This window comes from Anser anser (assembly GCF_964211835.1).
Source record: "Anser anser genome assembly, chromosome: 1".
Lineage (NCBI taxonomy): Eukaryota > Metazoa > Chordata > Aves > Anseriformes > Anatidae > Anser > Anser anser.
The window spans coordinates 123,495,989-123,513,676 of NC_139720.1; the positions used below are offsets into that span (position 1 = coordinate 123,495,989).

Genomic DNA, 17,688 nt, shown 5'->3' on the forward strand with positions numbered 1-17,688 from the left:
CTCCTTTTTCTTTCTGTTAGTCATCATCTTGAAGTAGATAAAATGAATAGGTGTTGTGAAAATGGGCTGCCTTTTCCACCAGATTTTGGCGGTATGCCTGTACTGATACCTATCCGCTGAGTTGCAGAGGAATAGCAGTTTCTAATGGTAAATGATTCCTTTGAATTGTTCCAAGTGAATACATTAACGCGATTCTCAGTGTTATCGGGTAATAGCTTGTCTCTGTCCCCTCTCAGAAATCAGGTGGCACTTAAAGAATGTTTATACAGTTGTACTAGTCTGTAGATGCTTTCTCCTCATTTTGATCCTGTGATGATTTGTTTTGTATGTAGTTTTAAGTAGCATAAGTAGCCCCAAAGGATGGTCTGTAAAAGTATAAAGTGTTCTTGTTTGGGGTCAGAGTTGCATATTTCTATTATGCCTGCTTAGTCATCCAAGTTGACGACAGCACGGCATGTTTTGCCCTCGGTGTGTCTCTTTCCACAACTGTGAGCTGAAGCAGGTGTACGTAAGTATCTGTGCACGCATAAATGTAAGTAAAGGTATCTACAGTGACAGACTTACTTTTGTTACTTGGCACGTGTAAAGACAGGTGACAGAGGGAGAGTGAAACTAAGGGTTTGTATAAAGCCTCAGACTTCTTCATAAGCAACTTTTGGACTACTTTTGAATTCATGTGTTTCGAGTTACAAGGTAGAAATATCTGTGACTTGTGTTCTTGCAATGTGTTTTCCTGTCCTTATTACTGTTTTTACACAAATTGGGGGCGTAGGAGGGACGACACCCCCTAAACTTGAAACTGGTAGTGCTGTCTAGCACTGTAAACTGATATTACGGGATTAATTTCAAATCTCTGCCAAACTTTTCTGCTGATACCTGTCTTTTTTTTTTTTTTTACAAGTTGGAGTTTCATTCAGTTATCTATAATAAGGTAGACTTTCTGTAGACTTATTTCTGTAGAGGCATAACAGAATAAAATATTGTCTGAAGGGTGACATTAGCTGTCCTGTGAAAGACCAAGACTCATATTGTTGAGTTTGTGTGTGGTGATGTCATGGCGGCAGTTTGCACATGTAAGCAATCTTCCACATGGGAAGATAAGAGTTCAGAAATGCTTGTTTAGTATTTTCTATGCAAATGTCAAAGGTGTTGGTTCAAAACATTTCCAGAATAGGTTCTTGTATCCTGGCAAACCTTAAAGTATCACTCGGTTATCCTTGTGAAAGGCTTTCAAACTGGATATGTTAATAATATGTCACAAATTTGTCTCCAGCTTAAGACAAAAGATGTTAGACCTGATACTGTTCTTGCAGAAGGTTCTGTAGTACCGAGTATCTTTTATGGCCTCCTACTCTGTATGAGGTGGAGGGTTTGTTGTCAACTTCTGTGCCGTGTCAGTCAGTGCTTCGGAGATGGCACTGTAGGACTAGTATCCAGGAGACTCGTCTGCACAGCCACCAGAAAAGGAATCACTGAAGCCTTTTTATTGGCATGAGAAGCTGAAAACATCTGTCAAAATTCAGCATGCAATAAGATGGTGAGACAAATTACAGTGTTGCTAATAAACCATACAGATCAAGATAGAAAGAAACATTTTTTTTCTTGTTCTTTTTCTCCTTTTAAAGATGAATTATACAGGATAGATCACACGCAGTTGCTCAGTTTCATGTCAGAGCGGATCTAACACTTCAGTGTCCGTGCATCCCCTTGATTACTACTTCAAATGTCTGTTCTCCTCCAAGTGCTGCTTCATTACAGCCAGCATAGCAATATAGTACAAAAGTGAAGAATTTCATCTCCGTTAAGGTTATATACCGCTCTGTGTTCTTAAGAAGCCATAGTTCTTGGATTCCAGGTAGGCTTTTTTTTCTCAGGGCCTGAATTTAAAGCAGTGGTGTTCTAAAAGCATCTTCAATGCATTACTGGGTTCTGCCATGACCTAACTCTATCATAAGTAAAGTTACTTCTCCTTTTTCTCTTTTCAGAGGTTGTATAAAGCAGGATGGCTTTGTAAGGGAACAGTGAAGCTACAGACTAGAGTTAAAGGTCATTGTGCTGTAGCAGTGTTCAGTAGCCTATCACAGCTTAAGTATAGGTGTTTTGCTACTTACGTGTGGGCTTGCTGATGGATAGTTAAGAATGTTTTCTTAAAACGCACTTTTCAGCAGGTTGCGTGCAGTCAGTCACGTTCCGCACTTGATGTGCTTAATAAAATGCTCGCATTCCAATGAAATTGTATGTCCACTAAAGTGTATATTAATTTGAAAAGTGGGTCAGTTTCTGTGAAATCATGGTAGAGTTAGGGATGCTTTTAGGAAAAAACAAACAAACAAACACTATCAGCATTTGTCTCAGATGTCATGGCAGAAAAAAGTATGGATACTTTTCTAAACTGTTTTCAGTGTTGACTGTTCAAGTTTGATCATGAGATCCGCAGCATTGCTAGCATTTTAATCTGGTTGTAGCTTTAAGCTTTCCTTTTTCCCATCCTTGGTTGTGTTCAAAGTTTTTTGGCCCAAAGTCCCATCTGTTTGAGAAATCTTTACTGGTTTACAATGTTATAGGCTATTGAAAATAGCTGATGAAAGGCTTCTTTTATTCTTTGTATGTGATTGCATTTGTCACGCAGTACATAAATCCTCAAGTATAATTCTTTCTGTTTTGTGGGGAGCTTGTACACTGTGGCTTAACTCAAGCCATGGACACTTACTGCTAACACTTGGAAGAGTCAGGGATTTGTGTTCTGCCTGGGGTTTTGGTATTGGGCATGCCATCAGCAATAGTTCGGAAAGGTGTAAGGGGTTCTCTGTTTACCCAGACTTCGTGCAAGTTCTGAAAGGAACTTAAAATTTGCCTTTCCCATTGATGTCTTTGAAGATCAGCTTGCAGGAGCAGTGGGCTGTGTGCTAGGTCACTTGTGGAGCATTGCTGTTGAAATGTGCCTGCTTCGCTTTTCTGAAACTGTTAAGATTGTGTTGATGGAGTAGTGACTCTCACTGTAATGCTGCTAACATCAGGTCAAAAGTGACATATCCAGATAAGGCAAAGTGTTCATTTGGTACAATTTTACTCTGTTCCTTCATACTTGTTCAAAACAGTATGTTAATAGGATAAATTTATACTAACGAGCATTTCTCTATCAAATGTTATCCTTTTCTTCCCCCTGCTGACTTGAAGGTGGTTTAAAAAAACAAAACAAAACAAGACAAAAAAAAAACCACTTCATTTTCTGGGTAATTCTACAAGAGTGCCACTTGTACAAAATCAAGTTGTTGCTTCTAAGTGGTCTGATAGTGTACAGATATGACTTTAGTAACCCTGAAATTGCTGAGTAAGTATTGTAACTGAACTCAGAACGCTTGTATGAGACTTAGATTTTTAAAAAGAGACCTTTTAATGCTTTTGTAGGTCGGCGTGAGTTTTGCAACTCACTACTAAGTTTCAAATGGACAGTGCAGGGCAACAGTTATTGTAGTCTGGAGCTCTGCTTTGTTTCTTGCTGCTAGAGCAGCATTTTGAAAAATGTAGTTGTAGAAGTTTGCTTACTGTTCCTTCTATATGAGCAGCAGTGTTCTGTGCAGGTATTTCAAAACAGGTCTCTCCGTCAGTCTACAAATGGGTCGTGTGTTGCAAGCTTCTGAGTAATTCATTGGAGTGATGTATGTGGTTTTGTACTTTCTCTTGCTTCTGTGTTGAAGACATTAGTCTGCAGTGTGTACCTGTGCCACTAGCAGGTAGCAGTGGTGAGATATCTCTGTTCATGTCCAGCTTCCTTTTGTGTTTATTTTAGCTTTTTTTTGGTAACAAACCTGTTCTTTTTTTTTTTCTTGGAATATACAGTTTAAAGGAATAGGGTGTAACTGTCTCTGCCGTATCTGTTACAGTGCAATGAAGTTTAAAATGTCAGAATACAGACCCTCTTAACTGCAGTCTGCCTCTTTGCTTTTGAAGCCCTTGCTAGATACAGTAAATGCTGCTTCTGCTTTAGAGAAAGTTCCAAGTCAGCTAAGTGTTCTACCTGCCAGTCCTTTTTCAGGCTTGGGAGTTGAGGTAAACAAGGCTGAAGGGAGCATTAGGCCTAAGAGACCTAAGTCAGATCAGGTTCTTTATCTGTCTTTAGAAAAGACCATCTACGGTATTTTAGAGAGAGGAAAAAAAATAAAGGGTCAGCAAAGTTACGTGTTGAAACAGAGTTCCTTCATCTAGGAGGAAGGGGTCTATGACAGGGAGATGAATGAGCAGCTTCTGTAAAGAACAACTTGGTCAAGTTTTCCAAATACAGGAAAGAAACCTGCTCTTCTAGCAACTCTGTAGAGCGAGCCTGGGTGTCTAGTTTTAAGTGGATGGCATCTCCCTGTACTGACATGGACATTGAGGGATCTTCACTGATCTTTGCTGTTGTTAGGCAGCAAGGCAGCAGAACCAACAACACAGACACTGCTAGTACTGTGACAAGCAGTACTTCTATTTCTGGAGGAACACACAGTCACTTGAAAGCTGCTTTTCCCGAACGGAGACTGCTTTCTGTAAAAGTTGTAACAAAAATGCATGACGGGTCTCCGAAGAGCATATGTTACCCAAGATGTGATCGGGGCAGGGAGGCAGCAGCTTGCATTGTTCCGTTTGTATCCACGCAGCTCCTGGGCTTTTCGTTTGCAGAAGCCATCGTGCAGTTTGTTCTCATGTATGTCTGCCTGCAGGTCAAAGGAAAGCTTTATTGGGTAGGTGTCTGATGTCTGGTGGAGGATTCTCCTCTTGGAAACAATGGAAAAGATGACAGAAGAGCTTCTGCTTCTCTCATATTTTAAGGAGTCCATACATTCTCAGAGAACATTCTGCATACTTTTTAAGGTAGAGGGAGAAAACTTTCTTTTTATTGCCGGTCTTGGACGCATTGAAACAATCCCTGTGGAAATTACTCTGTATGGACTTAATTATTGCAAGAACTGGATGGGGGGGAGAGGTAGTGTTAAGGAACTGGCAGAAAAGGACCAAAAGAAGTTGCAGCTATTCTTGCATGAATTCAATTTAAACTGAAATAAACAAAAAACCCCACCAAAGTTCTCTTCTTTTTTCCCCTCTATTGATTCCTGTTAAAATCTACGTGATACTTTTAGTCCCTCTTTCTATAAAGAAGTCTGAAGAAGTGTCCTAATATCTCATGGTTTTTGAAAGGTCTGAAAGGTAAAGCTTTTGTAAGAATATACAGAGTGCTAGAAGAAGGGCAAGGGGAAGAAAAAGGCCTAAGCTTTTATGATGGTCTTTGATTAAGGAGGGAAAAAAGTTATGAAATTAACATTTTAGTTTCTCTTTTTCTTGTTTTTTCGTTATGTGATAGAATACAGATTTGAGAGAGTACAGATGTGTCTTACAGTAAAAGCTGTGCTCTCATGACTGTCAAAAATTTCTTTGGGGCTACTCTGAATGAATTTGCTTGAGCAGGGACATTGGTATATTCTTTGGTGATCGTTCTATTCTCTTGTTCATTCAGAGGATGAACATTTGATGTTAAGATTTGTTAGTAGTAGTTCATAGTAAATCCTACTGGTATTTCAAATTAGTTTCTAAATGCTACTTTCTGAATAGAGCATGTTTATATACTTTATTTGCCACCGTTTGTTGTATTGCTGTCAGTAAGAATGCTTATGATGACTGCCACATGCTTACATAAGCTGCACTCATTTTTAACTGAAACTATTTATGGCACAGGCTATTTAGTCTGTTCAGAAAATGAAAACTCCACATGCTTAGGGGGAATGCACTTAGACTTGCTAAGACCTTTTTTTGTCTGTTTTCCTGTTTGTTTTGTTGTTGTTTTTTACTGATTTTTTTCCTTTTTTCTTCTTTTTCCCAGCAAGTATGGGGTAGGCTTAAATGTTTAGGGCAAGTTATTTCTGAGTATAGTAGAATATGTGAATTACGTAAACATGTTATATAATCGTAAATAGTCTTAATTTTTATTAAACTATAAGAAATCACAAGCAGTCAGAGAAACATGATGGTTTTCCTTATTTGTTCAGTGGGTCCTGTGTTGTGTAGCATGAAGATCCTAGCTGCTGGTTACCCCACGGTGAGTACAGCATGACACAATGCCACTAGAAGGCTGCCCTGCAGTCAGGCACTCCACAGAACATTTTTTGGAGTGGTGGTGGTGGTTTCAGCAGCATCTTCCTGAAAAGCAGTAAAATAGTTGTATGGCAATTGTATTAGTATTTAGCTGGGATTCCATTAACCGTTATTTAAATTGCTAGCTATAAAAAAAGTAATGCTTAAAAATTAAACGAGTTTACCAAGGTACAAACCTCAAAATTGAATTATAAGTTGTTATTAAAGATATATTTGAGTACATTAAGTTTGTTAGTTTTATTAAATAAGTTACAAACCCAAGATGATTAAAATACTGAGGAATTACTCATATAACTTTAAAATTTTCTGTTGATTAACTTTTCAGGAAGGATCTGTGAGGCTTGCAAACTTGGGTTTAGGTGTTTGACTTAATTCTTTCATGACTCCAGATTAAAGTCATATCACTGCTATGTATCTCATTGAAATACTAACATTTTTTTTTCCAGCATCATACAGGTATGCATCGCTTGCCCCCTGTTTAAGTTTTCTCTGTTCAGTGATTCTTGCTTGCTGAAATTCCTTCACAGCTCATCTGGATGGATAGGATAGCTTTGTTTTTTTTTCTGTGGTCCTGGCTAAGAACTTTTCCTGATTCTTGCAAACAAACAGACAAACAAACAAAAAAAGATGACTCAGGAGGGATTTCAGGGATGCTGAAACAGCCACCACCCTCTCCAAGGCTTGGGTTCCTGGCTTGCTTTAATGTAGGTCATTTGGATGTTACAGGGTACTGTACTGAACTGATTGCCATATCACTTAACCTTGTAAACAAGATTTCTAGTTTCCCATTTTCTCCAGTGGTCATACTGAGCATTTGAGACTTCCAGATACATTGGTCTCTTGAAAGCAGGCTGCAGCTATGAGGTGGCTCTACTATCCCAGACAGGCAGAAAGCTGCTAAAAGTGCGCACAGGTGTATGGGTTAGACTAATAACAAAACAGTCTAATTTGTAGCAATTTTTTGTCTTTACCTAAAGGAAGAGTCTGCTCCAGAGATACTCCTGGTGAGATCTCGTGATCATTTTGGTCTGATGCTGCTCTCCCCCTTGGCTGCCTGCTTCTGGCCCAGTGTCTTTCATTTATCCTGGCACAAGGCTTCACGTGGTTTTGAGGTGAATCAGAGAAGTGATCAGGGTTGAGCTAGTATTTGGTGGTTGTAAATAAGAGTTCAGCTTTAATAATCCATTCGCTGTTTGGTCCCTAAGCATTTGTTCTAGTGCCCTCGGGAGGAGCAAGCAGACTAGGAAAAGGAGAAGCAAATTGCTGTATTTTTGTTGGATTAAAGTGATTATGAAACAGACCAGACTGCCTATGTGATAGTTTGCTCTTGTGGAAACACCCAATACAGCTGATGGTTTGCACCGTATCATTTTATGTTGATAAATATTTCCTAGGACAAAGGTTTTTTTGTTCCTCCAGAACTTAATTCCTCAAGTTAGAGGTTGTTTTGTAGCTAATGCTCACTTGTTTCAATTTTAAATGTTTTCAGAGTTCAACAACAGGAAAAGCCCATCTCCTTTTTGGGGATTGTTCTGTTGTGGTTTTTGTTGTTTGTTTCAGTGTTCTCAGCTGTGACTGACACCCTATGCTGCAGAGAAAGTTACAGCATTTGGATGTTCAGTATTCCTTTTCCCTTATAGCTGCCTATTTCTCTCTCTCTTCATGGAAGGGAAGTAGACTGCAGCTCTCAAATAAGCAGAGGCAATCTTAAGCTCCCTGTTCAAGAAAGTTTGTAAGAAGCTTGATATTTGAGTGTAGTTAGGTTAAATTTTTTTTCCCTGCTGTTAATTATTTTGCACTTCTGACATTTGAGCAATTCTTTCTTCTCCTTTCTTTCTGGAAATAGCATTCATAGTTGGAAGTTCTAATATTACAGATATTGCTAGTAAGTTAAGTTTTTAAGACTCCCAGATTTGTCCAGATTATATCTATTCTGTTATATAACGTTCTCTGTAGAGACATATTTGTTAACACCACTAATTGATAAAATAACTTAAAATATAAAGTAATAAAATTGAATTTTCAAATTTAAGAGCAGTTATATGAACAATTCTATAGATTGGGATGCATCATTTAGAATTCTTGTAGTGAGATTTCCTTTAATTCTTTGGCTCTCATTTGAAAGTAAAAGGTAATCATATGAATTTAATAAGCTGTTTGTTGTAATACGTGATTACAAATTCTCACCCTGCATGTAGTTTAAACATGCATGTTACAATTCTTTCATGATGGTGTTCAGTTATTGGCAGCTGTGATGTATGTACTAAATACTTTGCTGTGTAGTCGATACTACAGTGTTTGAACTTGCAGCCTTTTTTTTCATGTGCAGTCTGTTTTCTGGAACATGTTCAGTTAATCTGGGAATGTATAACTACATAAAGAATGTCTTTACTCTTCTACATACTTGGAAATTTGTTGATTAAGGCAGTGACTCATTAGGGTATTTTATCTGTGTCTCCAGTTAACTTACTTTTTAAGTATGTAGGAAGTTGCTCTTCTGATCGAAGTGAATGGCTGGGTGTGGAAACATGACAAATTATCAGGCAAAGTAATTGGTATCGGAGCATGTATGTACCAGGAGCTCAGTATGCCTTTTTTTTTATAGGAGAACACTTATAAGTGTTCAAATTTCTGTGATTTTTGTTTTTAATTAACTTGAAAATCAGACAAAATCAGTAGTGAGAAGATAGATGAATTGACGGTAACCCCATAGGTTGAGTTGTTCACACAGCAGTGGAGAATTAGTGGGCCCTGAGAGCCCAAGGTCTGGTAACCAAAGTCTGAAGAAGTCACTGGGGCTGTTTGGCTAAGCAGAGGGTGTGACTACTCACACTGTGACTGCGGATTCAAAGCATCAGATTACAGTGTTATTTTAATGTATCTGGGCTTCTGAAATCTACACATCTGTAAGTGATAGGACAAGGGGTAATGGCTAAACTAAAAGAGGTGTAATGGCTAAACTAAATTTAAGATGAGATATCAGGAGGAAATTCTTCCCTGTGAGGGCGGTGAGGCACTGGCACAGGCTGCCCAGAGAAGCTGTGGATGCCCCATCCCCGGAAGTGTTCGAGGCCAGGTCAAACAAGGCCCTTGGCAACCTGGTTTAGTGTGTGGCATCCCTGCCCATGACAGGGGGGTTGGAACCAGGTGGTCTTTCAACCCAAACCATTCTGTGATTCATGCTGATTCGTGTCCTTCATGTGTGTAGGGCAGATGTTGTCTGTTGGTCATTGGCTGCAGGGGAATACTCAGGTGGCAGTGTGTTCGACTGATGGGGGGTGACTGCAATTTATTTTAAACCTTAGATTTTTCTGCTATGTAACCTTTTGTATACAGGACTACATTTGATTTGTGGGATGGTATGACCTTTGTTTTTTTCCCCTTTGTGTTCTCAGCAGATGATGTTTTTCTAAGACTCCTGGGAGTTAGACCAAGAGACCTGTGTTTCAGATTCAAATTCGTTGTGTCTAAGTGGAGAGCTGGATGTGTTCCATGTTGTTTTGCTCTACAAACCATATGCATACTGCCAAAGCTGAACAGTAAAGAAATTGGAGATTCATTAAAGAACTAGCTGAACACTGTTGTGCTTCTTTGCTGCAGCATCTAAGCAAAAAAAAAAATGTGGTACTCTTACTAGGTGAAAGACAAAAGCTCTTGTAGCTTGCATCTGCAGCCACTCAGATTATTGGGTATCTGTTGCACCCTTTCATTTTTGTGAAGGTGAATAGCATTGAGTACAGCACAAATACCAGGGTAATTTTAGAGTAGTGTAAAGAACATTTCAGGCAGTTCTTTTGCTACTGTATTACCAAGTTATCCACAGGACCCTAGATAAGGCAGTGGAGAAGTCTACTAAAAAGGGCTTCGCTTGTGGAGGATGCACCTACCTTGAGCTGCTGGACAGCATCTTGTTTTAGGCATGTGAAATAATCCAAATGTCTTGAAGAGTAGAGTGAGTTAGTAACTATTTTAAGTTTGGGCTGTCTTTGAGCCTTTTTTTTTTCCTCTAAAGCAGGATTATGTGGGTAGCTTCCTAAAAGGGAAATGAAATGAAAGCAGTTTATCCTACCAGGCTTAATGGAATACAGTAGGGCAGATCAGTGTGGAAATGATCTGGCTTTAGAGAGATACTGATTGCTTTAAGTTTTTAACATGCATGTTTAACTTGTGTTTGGAAGGATATTCTTGATACAGCATAAAAATAATGTTTTAAAAGCTGAAATTGTGGATCTAGACTGTTTGGGATGAAATGCCTTAAAGTCATACTTATTATTCTTGCAAGTTTCAGAAAATGTGCCTTGTTCATTTGCAGTGTGGTCAGATTTATACCATTTTTTTTTCCTATAACTGGATCTGATGGAAGTGAAACCTGCTCGTAACTTTTTAGCATCAAACAGCCATGCAAAGTCAACTGTGGAAAGATTAGCTACTAGCAAAAGGTCTCTTTACCTTTATTTTTTTCTCCTGTAACCCAGTTTTATGGAGCCACAGACTTGTTTTAACATGTTCCTGCTAAAACTTGTGATTGCAGGCAAGGAGGGCTATAGCTCCATCTTCAGAAAATTGGTCTTTTTATACTCCATTCTACATTAAAAAGTCATGCACCATGAATTGTGTCAATCTCATCATCTGGCTCTGAAACTTTCTGGCCTGGTACCAGACCAACAAAAATAAACAAATGTGACTTGACTACTGTAACTTTCCTTTGCATACATACAATGTTAGGGAGTAATCAAGGTGTCGGGACTGTAAGTACAGTTTTCCTTAACCTACTGAAGTCATGACTTAAAGGTCTTTAAAGACAGGTAAAGCATGGTCTTTAGCATCAATTCGTGCTGGTATATAGCAAAGTGATTGAAACTCATAAAGCTTCTAATTTGGAGATTAATAAAATGTCAGAAAAATCAGTTTTCGATCCTGTCATCTGTCCAGGGCTCATGGAAAAGCATGAAAGTTACCTGCAGTGTGAAGTGGAAGTCAATATTATTGTGGAAAAGCTCAGTGTTGGTAGCTGTGCTTTTACTGCTGCTATCTGTGGTCTCTCAGCGTGCTCACTTTGGTATTAAAATACCTGATTTAGTGCCAGATTCTCTGTAAGGAAGAGAACACTCTGAAGCTTATATCAGGTAAAGCTGCTGGTTACTGCTCAAGTCCTCTGAAGCTGTGCAGGAATTTTGGCAGGAATGCATCAGTGCATCTTAGGATGAACAATTGTATTCGTATTCTGGTCTTTCCATTATCTATTTTGGCTGTCCTATTTCTGGCCTAAGATTATGGAACAAGTGGGTCCGAAATATCTAGACTTCCTCATGGAGATTTGCCATTGAAGCAATGCCACAGACAGGACAGCTACAGCTTTATCTGAGTGTTGATTATTTAACCATTACCCTACACCACCCAGGGTTCTCTCCATCAGCTGTAGCATAGAACTTGATTATGGAAGCTGCTTAGGAAAAGTCACAGCTTTCCTTCCACTGGACTTAACTGTCAAAAACAAAAATTGTATTGAATAAACAAAGATCTAATTTTAAGGTATTCTTCCCCCCCTTGCCTAAAGCGAAATAAAGTTTGATCTAGAGTTTATGTCACATACATATATGATGCCTGGTTATATCTATATAGACATATATATATGGTGGCAGATTAACCTTATTTTAACGTATCTTTTCTGTTTCACTAGGAAATTGGGTACAGGAGTTCCTCATGTGCAACGTGCCCTCAAGCATCTATGTTTCTATATTTGTGTATAAATAATATATACACATATTATTTATATATCTTAATATATTATATGAAAGTAAACATATATAGATAATATAATTAATGCTGTATGTCACCTCTTGTTGTGGTCTCTCCTTGTGACAGTCTTATGGTTATTCATGCAAAGAGTTGTTGGAATATATCACAGAATAGGCAAAGTCCATGTTACAGTTTGGTAATAAATTCTCCTGGCCTGACACAAGAGATGGGCGTGCTGCGTCACTTGTCTACCATATTTTATAGCAATTAGTCATATCAGCGAAATGTAGGCAGTTGGTATATGAAAACATAATTCAAAACATCAAAAATGGAAATTAGTGTTTTCTGGTGATTAGAGAGCATTTGGTTCATATTTCTCTGCACTTTGTAATCTTTGCACTGCTCTGTATTGACTCCTGTCTCTTCCGTGTTTTTTCTGTGTTGGCCTCCTCCCTATTTCTGTCGTATTTTTTTGTTCCTGTTTATGTGCCTCTCCACTTCCCTCCTCTGTTTCCTCTGTGTAGTCATATCCTCCATTAGTGTGTGTTTGCTGTGGATCCTGAAAGCGGGTTTTCTCGTCGCTCAGCTCCTTGTTTTTCTAGTCTAGTGTTTTTCTTTTAGTTTAAGGTGGCCATAGTGAGGAGAGGCTGGTAGCGCTCAGGCCAGAAACAGTTGTGTAGGTGCCTGTGCTTCCCAGGACCCCTTTATTCTTTCTGCTTTGTAATCTCTCAGCTTGTTGTTTTGGGTGTAAGTGTTCCAGCACATGCAGTGCAGGGGCAGCCTTTACAATAGATGTTGCTTTTGGCACTACTGTCAGTTACATGGGCTGCTAATAAATTTACATAAATCATTTAAATTGAAACTAATTCTAGTTAGTTTCTCCTTTTTATCTCTGCATTAAAAGGAATGCTTCTTTACAAGTAGAAATATGTTATGCAATTGCTTTCTTTGTGGTGCAGCAAAATTTGAAAGTTTGAGACAGGTGCTGTTACAGAAATTGTCTGCATCATATCCTGTAGTGCTCTTCTACATATGCAGTTTTCAACAAAACAGAAATCTTTGGGTTCAGCCAGCGTACTTACCGCAGAATATTTTCAAGGTTTGTCATATGAAAACTCATGGGATACATATCAGGAATCCTACTTGTATTGTTATTTTTAACTTTCATTTATGACATTATTGCTATTAGCCATCATAAAATTGTTGGAGGTATTTCAGAAGCAGGAAACCCGATCATTTATTTGAAATGATTGGCTTAGAACTCTTTCTCTTCTTTCTACCTACTTTAATTTAAAAATAGTTTAATTCAAGCTTATTTAACAATGAAACTTTATTTTGGAAAGTTTCTGTTGCCATTAATTACCCATCCTATTGCTTATTCATAGCATGGTTAACTCAAAAGAGTGAATTTACATCTTGTAGTTCTTGTAGCTTCAGCTGACTCAGAGAGATGGCCGAACTCTTATTTCATTGTGAAATTGTTTGCTCTGAGCCACCCAAGTAAATCAAATAGCTGGTTCAAAATTGGGATGGTATACCACTGAATGCATGAAGTGCAGCTGTGTGCCTGTACGGAAATATCAGCCGTCTCAGATGACTAACCTGATTATGCTGCTTCTGCCCTGCAAATGGACAACAGTTTCTTTCAGTTTTATTGCTAGCAACCCATTTATTTAGAGCAAACATTTTAACAGGGAGAAGCCTGAATCAAAGGGTGAAGGTGAACAGAAGTGAGGGAGATGTTGAAGCTAATTATGTGAATAGCAACATGCATGTGTAACAGTGGATTTGTGAGTGTAGTTAACTCTAATATTTTATTACTTTTATATGACAAGCCAAGTGACACATTTATATTCTTAGATCATGACTGTTGCCTTCAGTCTTCCTGAAACCTCTGGCTTGAGTGAATAGTAACTAGTCCGTACCTACTTTTGCAGGAGTTCAGTGTTTCAATTTGTGGAAGTCTCTTGTGGGAGGACTCGCTGTATTCTGACCAGTGTAAATGCATCTTACAACAGAGCCTGTTCTGAATGTCTTGCAAGTGAATGCCGAGTGTGGCAGTGAATTTGTGATCTAGGAGCAAGAGCTGATGCTGAGGATCACTTACATTGTGTAGGAGCTGCCAGACGTCTCCTTGGCTGGGACAGCGTTAAATTCCTGGTAGGGACTCAAGCTGGTGACCTGCAGACACCTCTGCCTCCGTAGCAATGCTCAGAGACAGGTATCCTACGAGGAAATTTAATGTCACTTTTGAGAAGGAAGCTTACTTTCTGGAGCAGTTATGTATTAAACAGTGTTCCAGTGGCTTTGCAGTTTGTTGGGCCTTGGCTTTTAGTAACTGTTAAACATGGAAATACAGATGGGCTGTACCATGGATATGCAGTAGACGTTTTCTGATACTGTTAGTACATGTTTAGTTTTATATATTCTTGGAAGGGAATATGTATCCTTTCTGGCTCACTTTGACTCCTAAAATAGGATGTAACAGCCACTTCCCCACCCCCCCACCCCATATAATTTTTACACTGCATTTAGTAGGGCCAACATTTGGAGTTTGTGAATTGGGAAATCTGAGAGCGAGCTGGTTTACTGCAGGATTTTTTCCAGCCGCAGCCTGTAGTTCACAGCTATTCAGTCAGCAATTGTATGTCCTGGCAAGCAGGACAATTCATCGTCCTTATAAATTTTGGTATGAACGTGATACTTGTGATATAATCTCATGATTATCTCTGTGACATACAAACTCAGTTGTTCTTACAACTTTGTTTGACCTGGTACTCTGCAGAACTGTTGTGGAAACTATTACTTGCTGTTTAGTAGCATTATTCCAGAACTGTCTCAGTGCCTCGTAAACCTACTGGGTTGTAACTGTTGTGTAGCAAGAGCTGCTTCTAGTTGCTTGGGGGAGTGAGAGAACCATACATTTCTAATGAAGCATTTCATTATAAACACGAGAAGGTTACTAGTATCTTCTTGGTAGTGGAATTACTAGCCAAGTACTTCTTAGCCACTTGCTAAAAGGATTATTATTTTTCCAGTTAAGTAGCCTTCTCATTATCCTTCAGTTCTTACTGTGAAGTAATTAAAAGTACTCTTTATTTTATGAAGATTTGACTGTATTTAGGGTTAAGATGATTTTGACTCCTTTCCTTTTGTTTCCAAAGCAGTGGAATAAATAAGTTTTCTTAGTGCCACATATAGATGCTACCTTAAAGGACAGAAATTTAATCAAGACCAAGGCCATAGAATAATGTATGACTTGTTTGGGAAACAAGATCTTTGTACTCTACATACTAAATCCTTTTCCACCTGGTAACATGCTGTCTCGGTGCCTGATGTTTTTGTTTAATTGGTGTCAACACTGTGACATTTTTGATGTCTTTTATCATAGATGGAAGAGGAGGAACAGTAGATAGATAATTCTAGTCCATTTAGATGCTGACAGCTTACAAGGGTGACAGACTATAATGAAAGGGAGAAAAGCAAAGCAAATACTAAAGCACACAAAGCAACACAAAATAGGTTCCTAAGAGGGAACAGTGATTGACTATAACTTCTGATTTTTTTCCTAGCAACAGCTGTCACTGAAATTCTTGCCCACAGACCACAGAAGAAACCTAATTATGCTTTAGTCCCATCCCCAGGCAGTGTCCCTGTTGTGCGAAAAATGGATTTCCTTCTTCCAGGTTTCTCTTGCCTTGGAATTACATGTTGCCTTTTGTGTGATGAAGACAAACCACATTGTATTTCCCCATTCCTCATTTATTGAATTTGTCAAAATAGTTTTCAAACATGGACAAAATTGATCATTGCATAAATGAATAAAAACAAGAGAAGGAATGTCTTCATTGTTTGACACTCCCGTTTTATCAGTGTGAGCTAATGGTATTGTTGTTGTGCTCGCTTTGATGAATTATGCTCCATTTTGGTACTCTGAGCTGTTCTAGGCCATCAGGTGACGCACCTGTGAAGCTGTTGTATGCCATATGTACAGGGAAATTGCGTCAAGAATTGGCAAGTGAGATTGTGTAACTTTACCAAAATTTAAGAGACCAATTGGTCAGCGATTTGTCAGCTTTATTTTTAGTTTTATTTTGCCATATACTTCTTTACTATGTTTCCCTTTGCCTTCCTGCCATCCAGGAGCTTTTTGAAGCTGTTGGCCTTCTTTCATACAAATGAATGAATGTTCATCATAAAACAGCTTGCCAAACCACTCAGTTGTGGTTTTTAGTGACTTAGCCAGTCATTCACTTCAGAGCAAGTGACAGCAGCAAGCTGAGCTCGGCTTTAAACATTGACTGCTTTTCTTTTTTTGCTCTGTGGAACTTACTATGTCTGTATGAACTGACAAGATAAGTTCAATTTTGTATTCCTTTCTAGCTCCGTTTCCAGGCTGTGAAGCAATGTACTCCAAAAGCTATGGGATATGTCACCCTGTAAATAAAAAGGCTTCTGTAGCAAATGGTCATTGTGATATATGTGGTGTGAGAGAAGTTTTTAGCTATATATAATCCTAAAAATTACCTGGACTGTTGCAGAGAAAAGTAATTCCTGTTTTTTGTGATACAACATGTTTAAATAGTGTGATTGTGGGCCTAAAAACAGGTGTGAGGAAAAACTGTTGTCTTGGAAATGCTGTAATAGCTTAGCTTCTTGTATTTGAGATTTTTTTTAAAGATGTTTCAGCTACAAAGCTTTATAAAGTTGTCACATGGCAGTGAAAGTGTTTGCTTTCCTCTGCTGCAAGAGCAATCCAAAGTTGTAGCTGGATTGGCGAGTGTTCTGACACCTGTGGGATGGATTGGTTATTTGGTTTTATTTATTTGAATGGTTCAATAAATGGAAACTTAAATGTACAAAACTGTTTGTTTTATTATTCCTTGTATCATTATAGTGTGACTTTAAACCATTTACAGCCAGTTGAATATTCTTCTGCAGGCACCTTTGAATTGAAGCCAACAGTGGTTCCAGAGGCTACTCAAGGATTAGAGGTGTGATTATGTGATTGCATCTGCAGCCAGGTCACATGCCAGGCGTGTTTACAAGGCTATAATTGGGTGCAGATGCCTATTAAACAGTAGGTATGTGTGGGATGGGATGTTAAAAACCCAACTTTTTGCTCAGTTGATCCTCAGTGCAAAGAAACGCAGTTTGAATCATCTTAAAATTTTAAGGTCTTATGCAAAATGTTACTTTTAAAAAAGTGCTTTTTGACACCTTAGCTGTGGTGTGTTTGCAGCCATTGTTAGAAGCACCACAGTAATTACACATCTCAACATCTTCTTGAGTATTGAAATACAGAAGTGGAATTGGGATGTGATCACATAGCATTGTAGACTTCCCTGGCCAAAACCACATTTATTTGTTAACACCACAATGTTAGTTATATCTATATATATATTTACCATGTCTAATTCAAAGTCAGTGCTTCCTAAATCTGTTGGCTGAGCTAATTCCTTTCTTGTTTTCTCATGTTTTACTACTGGCATGCAGTGTGTGTGGAGTATCCTAGCATTTGGAAGTTTGGCATCCCTGGGGGACTGTAGCCAAAGCTCTGGAGGACTTGGGGGTAACTGGTTTGCTCACCACTATTCTAGGAGCTCAAGTGGCTTTACCCCTAAGCACTCCTTGTAAATAGAGTAATTTATTGCAAGAAACTGTACTGAATGTGTTACCAATTCTTTACCAGTAACATAGTTTCCAGGGACCTAACTTGCCCATTTTTTAGTTCTCTAATAGTAATAAATGTTTTGGAGTAGATGTTGCATTTGAGTGCTGAAGGTGGAACAGGTGATACTTTGCCATTGGGAGAGGTGGGTA

The 17,688-nt window shown here is 38.6% G+C and overlaps 1 protein-coding gene across 9 annotated transcripts in view; it reads left to right on the plus strand.

The window, feature by feature from the left end:
• The window catches only part of TAB3 (TGF-beta activated kinase 1 (MAP3K7) binding protein 3), a 45,866-nt gene that overhangs the window by 1,921 nt on the left and 26,257 nt on the right, over positions 1–17,688 (plus strand). Inside the window, exon 2 of one of the 9 annotated variants that reach the window (XM_083849480.1) lies at positions 6,021–6,070. The exons of 7 other annotated variants lie outside the window; for them this stretch is intronic. The gene's annotated coding sequence lies outside the window, so the exon portion shown is untranslated. Of the gene's footprint in view, positions 1–6,020; positions 6,071–6,095; positions 16,950–17,688 lie in introns of those variants that run through there. One more of the 9 variants, XM_083849481.1, reaches the window with a different exon arrangement.